This window comes from Mustelus asterias, unplaced genomic scaffold (genome assembly GCF_964213995.1).
Source record: "Mustelus asterias unplaced genomic scaffold, sMusAst1.hap1.1 HAP1_SCAFFOLD_3114, whole genome shotgun sequence".
NCBI classification, from domain to species: domain Eukaryota; kingdom Metazoa; phylum Chordata; class Chondrichthyes; order Carcharhiniformes; family Triakidae; genus Mustelus; species Mustelus asterias.
The window spans coordinates 30,001-39,550 of record NW_027593059.1 but is presented as its reverse complement, the minus strand read 5'-3'; positions in this window follow the sequence as shown (position 1 = coordinate 39,550).

The window sequence follows — 9,550 nt, the reverse complement described above, 5'->3', positions numbered from 1 at the left end:
CCCACGAAACTGGTTAATGAGTTCCCACGAAACTGGTTAATGAGTTCCCCCGCGGTTGGCTGATCTTTTCCCGGCTGTTGCTTAATCTGTTCCCCGCTGCTCCTGAGACTAAGGGCAGCTGCTTAATGTGCTCCCCCCTGTTGGACAAAGGCTTCCCCGCCGTTGGTTGATGCTTTCCCCGCCTCTGGTGGAAGATTTCCCGAAACTGGTTAATGAGTTCCCCCGAAACTGGTTAATGAGTTCCCACGAAGCTGTTTTCCCCGCTGCTGGTTCATTTGTGCACCGCTGCTCCTGATACTAAGGGCAGCTGCTTAATGTGCTCCCCACTGTTGGACAATGGCTTCCCCGCCGTTGGTTGATGCTTTCCCCGCCTTTGGTGGACGTTTTCCCGAAACTGGTTAATGAGTTCCCACGAAACTGGTTAATGAGTTCCCCCGCGGTTGGTTGATCTTTTCCCGGCTGTTGCTTAATCTGATCCCCGCTGCTCCTGATACTAAGGGCAGCTGCTTAATGTACTTCCCCCTGTTGGACAATGCCTTCCCCGCCGCTGGTTCATGTTTTCCCCGCCTTTGCTGGACGTTTTCCCGAAACTGGTTAATGAGTTCCCACGAAACTGGTTAATGAGTTCCCACGAAACTGGTTAATGAGTTCCCCCGCGGTTTCCTGATCTTTTCCCGGCTGCTGCTAAATCTGATCCCCGCTGCTCCTGATACTAAGGGCAGCTGCTTAATGTGCTCCCCCCTGTTGGACAATGGCTTCCCCGCCGTTGGTGCATGTTTTCCCCGCCTTTGGTGGAAGGTTTCCCGAAACTGGTTAATGAGTTCCCACGAAACTGGTTAATGAGTTCCCACGGAGTTGTTTTCCCCGCTGCTTGTTCATTTGTACCCCGCTGCTCCTGATACTAAGGGCAGCTGCTTAATGTACTCCCCCCTGTTGGACAATGGCTTCCCCGCCGTTGGTGCATGTTTTCCCCGCCTTTGGTGGAAGGTTTCCCGAAACTGGTTAATGAGTTCCCACGAAACTGGTTAATGAGTTCCCACGGAGTTGTTTTCCCCGCTGCTTGTTCATTTGTACCCCGCTGCTCCTGATACTAAGGGCAGCTGCTTAATGTACTCCCCCCTGTTGGACAATGGCTTCCCCGCCGTTGGTGCATGTTTTCCCCGCCTTTGGTGGAAGGTTTCCCGAAACTGGTTAATGAGTTCCCACGAAACTGGTTAATGAGTTCCCACGGAGTTGTTTTCCCCGCTGCTTGTTCATTTGTACCCCGCTGCTCCTGATACTAAGGGCAGCTGCTTAATGTGCTCCCCCCTGTTGGACAATGGCTTCCCCGCCGTTGGTGCATGTTTTCCCCGCCTTTGGTGGAAGTTTTCCCGAAACTGGTTAATGAGTTCCCACGAAACTGGTTAATGAGTTCCCCCGCGGTTGGCTGATCTTTTCCCGGCTGTTGCTTAATCTGATCCCCGCTGCTCCTGATACTAAGGGCAGCTGCTTAATGTGCTCCCGTCTGTTGGACAATGGCTTCCCCGCCGTTGGTGCATGTTTTCCCCGCCTTTGGTGGAAGGTTTCCCGAAACTGGTTAATGAGTTCCCACGAAACTGGTTAATGAGTTCCCACGGAGTTGTTTTCCCCGCTGCTTGTTCATTTGTACCCCGCTGCTCCTGATACTAAGGGCAGCTGCTTAATGTACTCCCCCCTGTTGGACAATGGCTTCCCCGCCGTTGGTGCATGTTTTCCCCGCCTTTGGTGGAAGGTTTCCCGAAACTGGTTAATGAGTTCCCACGAAACTGGTTAATGAGTTCCCACGGAGTTGTTTTCCCCGCTGCTGGTTCATTTGTACCCCGCTGCTCCTGATACTAAGGGCAGCTGCTTAATGTACTCCCCCCTGTTGGACAATGGCTTCCCCGCCGTTGGTGCATGTTTTCCCCGCCTTTGGTGGAAGGTTTCCCGAAACTGGTTAATGAGTTCCCACGAAACTGGTTAATGAGTTCCCACGGAGTTGTTTTCCCCGCTGCTTGTTCATTTGTACCCCGCTGCTCCTGATACTAAGGGCAGCTGCTTAATGTGCTCCCCACCGCTGGACAATGGCTTCCCCGCCGTTGGTTGATGCTTTCCCCGCCTTTGGTGGATGTTTTCCCGAAACTGGTTAATGAGTTCCCACGAAACTGGTTAATGAGTTCCCACGAAACTGGTTAATGAGTTCCCACGAAGCTGTTTTCCCCGCTGCTGGTTCATTTGTACCCCGCTGCTCCTGATACTAAGGGCAGCTGCTTAATGTGCTCCCCACTGTTGGACAATGGCTTCCCCGCCGTTGGTTCATGTTTTCCCCGCCTTTGGTGGAAGTATTCCCGAAACTGGTTAATGAGTTCCCACGAAACTGGTTAATGAGTTCCCCCGCGGTTGGCTGATCTTTTCCCGGCTGTTACTTAATCTGATCCCCGCTGCTCCTGATACTAAGCGCAGCTACTTAATGTGCTCCCCACTGTTGGACAAGGGCTTCCCGGCCGTTGGTTCATGCTTTCCCCGCCTTTGGTGGAGGTTTTCCCGAAACTGGTTAATGAGTTCCCACGAAACTGGTTAATGAGTTCCCCCGCGGTTTCCTGATCTTTTCCCGGCTGTTGCTTAATCTGATCCCCGCTGCTCCTGACACTAAGGGCAGCTGCTTAATGTGCTCCCCACTGTTGGACAATGGCTTCCCCGCCGTTGGTTGATGTTTTCCCCGCCTTTGGTGGACGTTTTCCCGAAACTGGTTAATGAGTTCCCACGAAACTGGTTAATGAGTTCCCACGGAACTGGTTAATGAGTTCCCCCGCGGTTGGTTGATCTTTTCCCGGCTGTTGCTTAATCTGATCCCCGCTGCTCCTGATACTAAGGGCAGCTGCTTAATGTGCTCCCCCCTGTTGGACAATGGCTTCCCCGCCGTTGGTTGATGTTTTCCCCGCCTTTGGTGGACGTTTTCCCGAAACTGGTTAATGAGTTCCCCCGAAACTGGTTAATGAGTTCCCACGAAGTTGTTTTCCCCGCTGCTGGTTCATTTGTACCCCGCTGCTCCTGATACTAAGGGCAGCTGCTTAATGTGCTCCCCCCTGTTGGACAATGGCTTCCCCGCCGCTGGTTGATGTTTTCCCCGCCTTTGGTGGACGTTTTCCCGAAACTGGTTAATGAGTTCCCACGAAACTGGTTAATGAGTTCCCACGGAGTTGTTTTCCCCGCTGCTTGTTCATTTGTACCCCGCTGCTCCTGATACTAAGGGCAGCTCCTTAATGTGCTCCCCACTGCTGGACAAAGGCTTCCCCGCCGTTGGTCGATGCTTTCCCCGCCTTTGGTGGAGGATTTCCCGAAACTGGTTAATGAGTTCCCACGAAACTGGTTAATGAGTTCCCACGAAACTGGTTAATGAGTTCCCCCGCGGTTTCCTGATCTTTTCCCGGCTGCTGCTAAATCTGATCCCCGCTGCTCCTGATACTAAGGGCAGCTGCTTAATGTGCTCCCCCCTGTTGGACAATGGCTTCCCCGCCGTTGGTGCATGTTTTCCCCGCCTTTGGTGGAAGGTTTCCCGAAACTGGTTAATGAGTTCCCAGGAAACTGGTTAATGAGTTCCCACGGAGTTGTTTTCCCCGCTGCTTGTTCATTTGTACCCCGCTGCTCCTGATACTAAGGGCAGCTGCTTAATGTACTCCCCCCTGTTGGACAATGGCTTCCCCGCCGTTGGTGCATGTTTTCCCCGCCTTTGGTGGAAGGTTTCCCGAAACTGGTTAATGAGTTCCCACGAAACTGGTTAATGAGTTCCCACGGAGTTGTTTTCCCCGCTGCTGGTTCATTTGTACCCCGCTGCTCCTGATACTAAGGGCAGCTGCTTAATGTACTCCCCCCTGTTGGACAATGGCTTCCCCGCCGTTGGTGCATGTTTTCCCCGCCTTTGGTGGAAGGTTTCCCGAAACTGGTTAATGAGTTCCCACGAAACTGGTTAATGAGTTCCCCCGCGGTTTCCTGATCTTTTCCCGGCTGTTGCTTAATCTGATCCCCGCTGCTCCTGATACTAAGGGCAGCTGCTTAATGTGCTCCCCCCTGTTGGACAATGGCTTCCCCGCCGTCGGTTCATGTTTTCCCCGCCTTTGGTGGAAGGTTTCCCGAAACTGGTTAATGAGTTCCCAGGAAACTGGTTAATGAGTTCCCACGGAGTTGTTTTCCCCGCTGCTTGTTCATTTGTACCCCGCTGCTCCTGATACTAAGGGCAGCTGCTTAATGTACTCCCCCCTGTTGGACAATGGCTTCCCCGCCGTTGGTGCATGTTTTCCCCGCCTCTGGTTGATGTTTTCCCGAAACTGGTTAATGAGTTCCCACGAAACTGGTTAATGAGTTCCCACGAACCTGTTTTCCCCGCTGCTGGTTCATTTGTGCACCGATGCTCCTGATACTAAGGGCAGCTGCTTAATGTGCTCCCCACTGTTGGACAAAGGCTTCCCCGCCGTTGGTTGATGCTTTCCCCGCCTTTGGTGGAAGTTTTCCCGAAACTGGTTAATGAGTTCCCACGAAACTGGTTAATGAGTTCCCCCGCGGTTGGCTGATCTTTTCCCGGCTGTTGCTTAATCTGATCCCCGCTGCTCCTGATACTAAGGGCAGCTGCTTAATGTGCTCCCCACTGTAGGACAATGGCTTCCCCGCCGTTGGTTGATGTTTTCCCCGCCTTTGGTGGAAGTTTTCCCGAAACTGGTTAATGAGTTCCCACGAAACTGGTTAATGAGTTCCCACGAAACTGGTTAATGAGTTCCCCCGCGGTTGGCTGATCTTTTCCCGGCTGTTGCTTAATCTGATCCCCGCTGCTCCTGATACTAAGGGCAGCTGCTTAATGTGCTCCCCACTGTTGGACAATGGCTTCGCCGCCGTTGGTTGATGCTTTCCCCGCCTTTGGTGGACGTTTTCCCGAAACTGGTTAATGAGTTCCCACGAAACTGGTTAATGAGTTCCCACGAAGTTGTTTTCCCCGCTGCTGGTTCATTTGTACCCCGCTGCTCCTGATACTAAGGGCAGCTGCTTAATGTACTCCCCCCTGTTGGACAATGGCTTCCCCGCCGTTGGTGCATGTTTTCCCCGCCTCTGGTTGATGTTTTCCCGAAACTGGTTAATGAGTTCCCACGAAACTGGTTAATGAGTTCCCACGAAACTGGTTAATGAGTTCCCACGAAGCTGTTTTCCCCGCTGCTGGTTCATTTGTACCCCGCTGCTCCTGATACTAAGGGCAGCTGCTTAATGTGCTCCCCCCTGTTGGACAAAGGCTTCCCCGCCGTTGGTTGATGCTTTCCCCGCCTCTGGTTGAAGTTTTCCCGAAACTGGTTAATGAGTTCCCCCGAAACTGGTTAATGAGTTCCCACGAAACTGGTTAATGAGTTCCCCCGCGGTTGGCTGTTCTTTTCACGGCTGTTGCTTCATCTGATCCCCGCTGCTCCTGATACTAAGGGCAGCTGCTTAACGTGCTCCCGTCTGTTGGACAATGGCTTCCCCGCCGTCGGTTCATGTTTTCCCCGCCTTTGGTGGAAGTTTTCCCGAAACTGGTTAATGAGTTCCCACGAAACTGGTTAATGAGTTCCCACGAAACTGGTTAATGAGTTCCCCCGCGGTTGGCTGATCTTTTCCCGGCTGTTGCTTAATCTGATCCCCGCTGCTCCTGATACTAAGGGCAGCTGCTTAATGTGCTCCCCACTGTTGGACAATGGCTTCGCCGCCGTTGGTTGATGCTTTCCCCGCCTTTGGTGGACGTTTTCCCGAAACTGGTTAATGAGTTCCCACGAAACTGGTTAATGAGTTCCCACGAAGTTGTTTTCCCCGCTGCTGGTTCATTTGTACCCCGCTGCTCCTGCTACTAAGGGCAGCTGCTTAATGTGCTCCCCCCTGTTGGACAATGGCTTCCCCGCCGTTGTTTGATGTTTTCCCCGCCTTTGGTTCATGTTTTCCCGAAACTGGTTAATGAGTTCCCCCGAAACTGGTTAATGAGTTCCCCCGCGGTTGGCTGATCTTTTCCCGGCTGTTGCTTCATCTGATCCCCGCTGCTCCTGATACTAAGGGCAGCTGCTTAATGTGCTCCCCCCGGTTGGACAATGGCTTCCCCGCCGTTGGTTCATGCTTTCCCCGCCTTTGGTGGAGGTTTTCCCGAAACTGGTTAATGAGTTCCCCCGAAACTGGTTAATGAGTTCCCACGAAACTGGTTAATGAGTTCCCCCGCGGTTGGTTGATCTTTTCCCGGCTGTTGCTTAATCTGATCCCCGCTGCTGCTGATACTAAGGGCAGCTGCTTAATGTGCTCCCCCCTGTTGGACAATGGCTTCCCCGCCGTTTTTTGATGTTTTCCCCGCCTTTGGTGGAGGTTTTCCCGAAACTGGTTAATGAGTTCCCCCGAAACTGGTTAATGAGTTCCCACGAAACTGGTTAATGAGTTCCCCCGCGGTTGGCTGATCTTTTCCCGGCTGTTGCTTAATCTGATCCCCGCTGCTCCTGATACTAAGGGCAGCTGCTTAATGTGCTCCCGTCTGTTGGACAATGGCTTCCCCGCCGTTGGTTCATGTTTTCCCCGCCTCTGGTGGAAGTTTTCCCGAAACTGGTTAATGAGTTCCCACGAAACTGGTTAATGAGTTCCCACGAAACTGGTTAATGAGTTCCCCCGCGGTTGGCTGATCTTTTCCCGGCTGTTGCTTAATCTGATCCCCGCTGCTCCTGATACTAAGGGCAGCTGCTTAATGTGCTCCCGTCTGTTGGACAATGGCTTCCCCGCCGTTGGTTCATGTTTTCCCCGCCTCTGGTGGAAGTTTTCCCGAAACTGGTTAATGAGTTCCCACGAAACTGGTTAATGAGTTCCCACGAAACTGGTTAATGAGTTCCCCCGCGGTTGGCTGATCTTTTCCCGGCTGTTGCTTATTCTGATCCCCGCTGCTCCTGATACTAAGGGCAGCTGCTTAATGTGCTCCCCCCGGTTGGACAATGGCTTCCCCGCCGTTGGTTGATGCTTTCCCCGCCTTTGGTGGATGTTTTCCCGAAACTGGTTAATGAGTTCCCACGAAACTGGTTAATGAGTTCCCACGAAACTGGTTAATGAGTTCCCCCGCGGTTGGCTGATCTTTTCCCGGCTGTTGCTTAATCTGATCCCCGCTGCTCCTGAGACTAAGGGCAGCTGCTTAATGTGCTCCCCACTGTTGGACAGTGGCTTCCCCGCCGTTGGTCGATGCTTTCCCCGCCTTTGGTGGAGGTTTTCCCGAAACTGGTTAATGAGTTCCCACGAAACTGGTTAATGAGTTCCCCCGCGGTTGGCTGATCTTTTCCCGGCTGTTGCTTAATCTGTTCCCCGCTACTCCTGAGACTAAGGGCAGCTGCTTAGTGTACTCCCCGTTGTTGGTTCCTGGCTTCCCCAGTGTTTTGCCTGCCGTTGGTTCATGTCTTCCCGATATTTCGTTCATGCTTTCCCCCGAAGTTGGTGAATGTTTTCCCGGCTGTTGGATAATCTGTTCCCCGCTGCTCCTGAGACTAAGGGCAACTGCTTAATGTACTCCCCGCTGTTGGTTAATGGCTTCCCCGGTGTTTGTTCAACCCCCCCCCCCCCCCCCCCCCGCACCCGCGGTTAGGGTTAGGGTTCGGGTTAGGGTTAGGGTCAAGGCACAGGCAGAAACACGCCCTTACTACACACTCCATGCTCACAAGCACTCCACATTGACTCTCCACGCCCGCACAGGCGCCCCTCACGCCGGCCACACTTTCAAATTGCTCCGTTAGGGTTAGGGTTAGGGTGAGGGCTAGGGCTAGGGCTCGGGTTAGGGTTCGGGTGACGGCTACGGTTAGGGTTAGCGCTAGGGTTAGGGTTAGTGTTAGGGTCAAGGCACAGGCAGAAACACGCCCTTACAACACACTCCATGCTCACAAGGACTCCACATCGACTCTCCACGCCCGCACAGGCGTCCCTCGCGCCGGCCACACTTTCAAATTGCTCCCTTAGGGTTAGGCTTAGGGTTAGGCTAGGGTTAGGGTTAGGGCTAGGGCTAGGGCTCGGGCTAGGGTTAGGCTTAGTGTTAGGGTTAGTGTTAGGGTTAGGGCTAGCGTTAGGGCTATGGTTAGGGTTAGGGCCACGGTTAGGGTTAGGGTTAGGGTTAGGGCTAGTGTTAGGGTTAGGGTTAGGGTTAGTGTTAGGGTGAGGGCTAGGGTTAGGGCTTTGGTTAGGGTTAGGGTTAGGGCCACGGTTAGGGTTAGGGTTAGGGTTTGGGCTAGGGTTAGGGTTAGGGTTAGGGTTAGTGTTAGGGTTAGGGCTAGGGTTAGGGCTTTGGTTAGGTTTAGGGTTAGGGTTTGGGCTAGGGCCACGGTTAGGGTTAGGGTTAGGGTTTGGGCTAGGGTTAGGGTTAGGGTTAGGGTTAGTGTTAGGGTTAGGGTTAGGGCTTTGGTTAGGGTTAGGGTTAGCGTTTGGGCTAGGGTTAGGGTTAGTGTTAGGGTTAGGGTTAGTGTTAGGGTTAGGGCTAGGGTTAGGGCTTTGGTTAGGGTTAGGGCCACGGTTAGGGTTAGGGTTTGGGCGAGGGTTAGGGCTTTGGTTAGGGTTTGGGTTAGGTTTTGGGCTAGGGTTAGGGTTAGTGTTAGGGTTAGTGTTAGGGTTAGGGCTAGGGTGAGGGCTTTGGTTAGGGTTAGGGCCACGGTTAGGGTTAGGGTTAGGGTTAGGGTTTGGGCTAGGGTTAGGGTTAGGGTTAGTGTTAGGGTTAGGGCTAGGGTTAGCGCTTTGGTTAGGGTTAGGGTTTGGGCTAGGGTTAGGGTTAGTGTTAGGGTTAGGGTTAGTGTTAGGGTTAGGGCTAGGGCTAGGGCTTTGGTTAGGGTTAGGGCCACGGTTAGGGTTAGGGTTTGGGCTAGGGTTAGGGTTAGTGTTAGGGTTAGGGTTAGGGCTAGGGTTAGGGTGAGGGCTAGTGCTCGGGCTAGGGTTAGGCTTAGTGTTAGGGTTCGGGTTAGGGTTAGGGCTAGGGTTTGGGTGAGGGCTCGTGCTCGGGCTAGGGTTAGGCTTTGTGTTAGGGTTAGGGCGCGGGTTTGGGTTAGTCTTAGAGTTAGGCTTAGGGTTATGCTTAGGGTCAGGGCACATGCAGAAACACGCCCTTACTCAACACTCCGTGCGCACAAGGACTCCACATTGACTCTCCACGCACGCACAGGCGCCCCTCGCGCCGGCCACGCTTTCAAATTGCTCCCCTAGTCGCGCATTAAGCCCGCCTACGGTTATTAAAGCCAACCGCCGCCGCCAGCCGACGTGGAACTCATTAACCAATTCACTTTTCGACATGGAACTCATTAACCAATTCACTTTGGGTCTGGGGGAAAACAAGTGCTTTGGGGCAGGGCAAGCGCAGGAAAACACCCTTACTACACACTCCGTGCTCACAAGCACTCCACATTGACTCTCCACGCCCGCACAGGCGCCCCTCGCGCCGGCCACACTTTCAAATTGCCCCCCTAGTCGCGCATTAAGCCCGCCTACGGTTATTAAAGCCAACCGCCGCCGCCAGCCGACGTGGAACTCATTAACCAATTCACTTTTCGACATG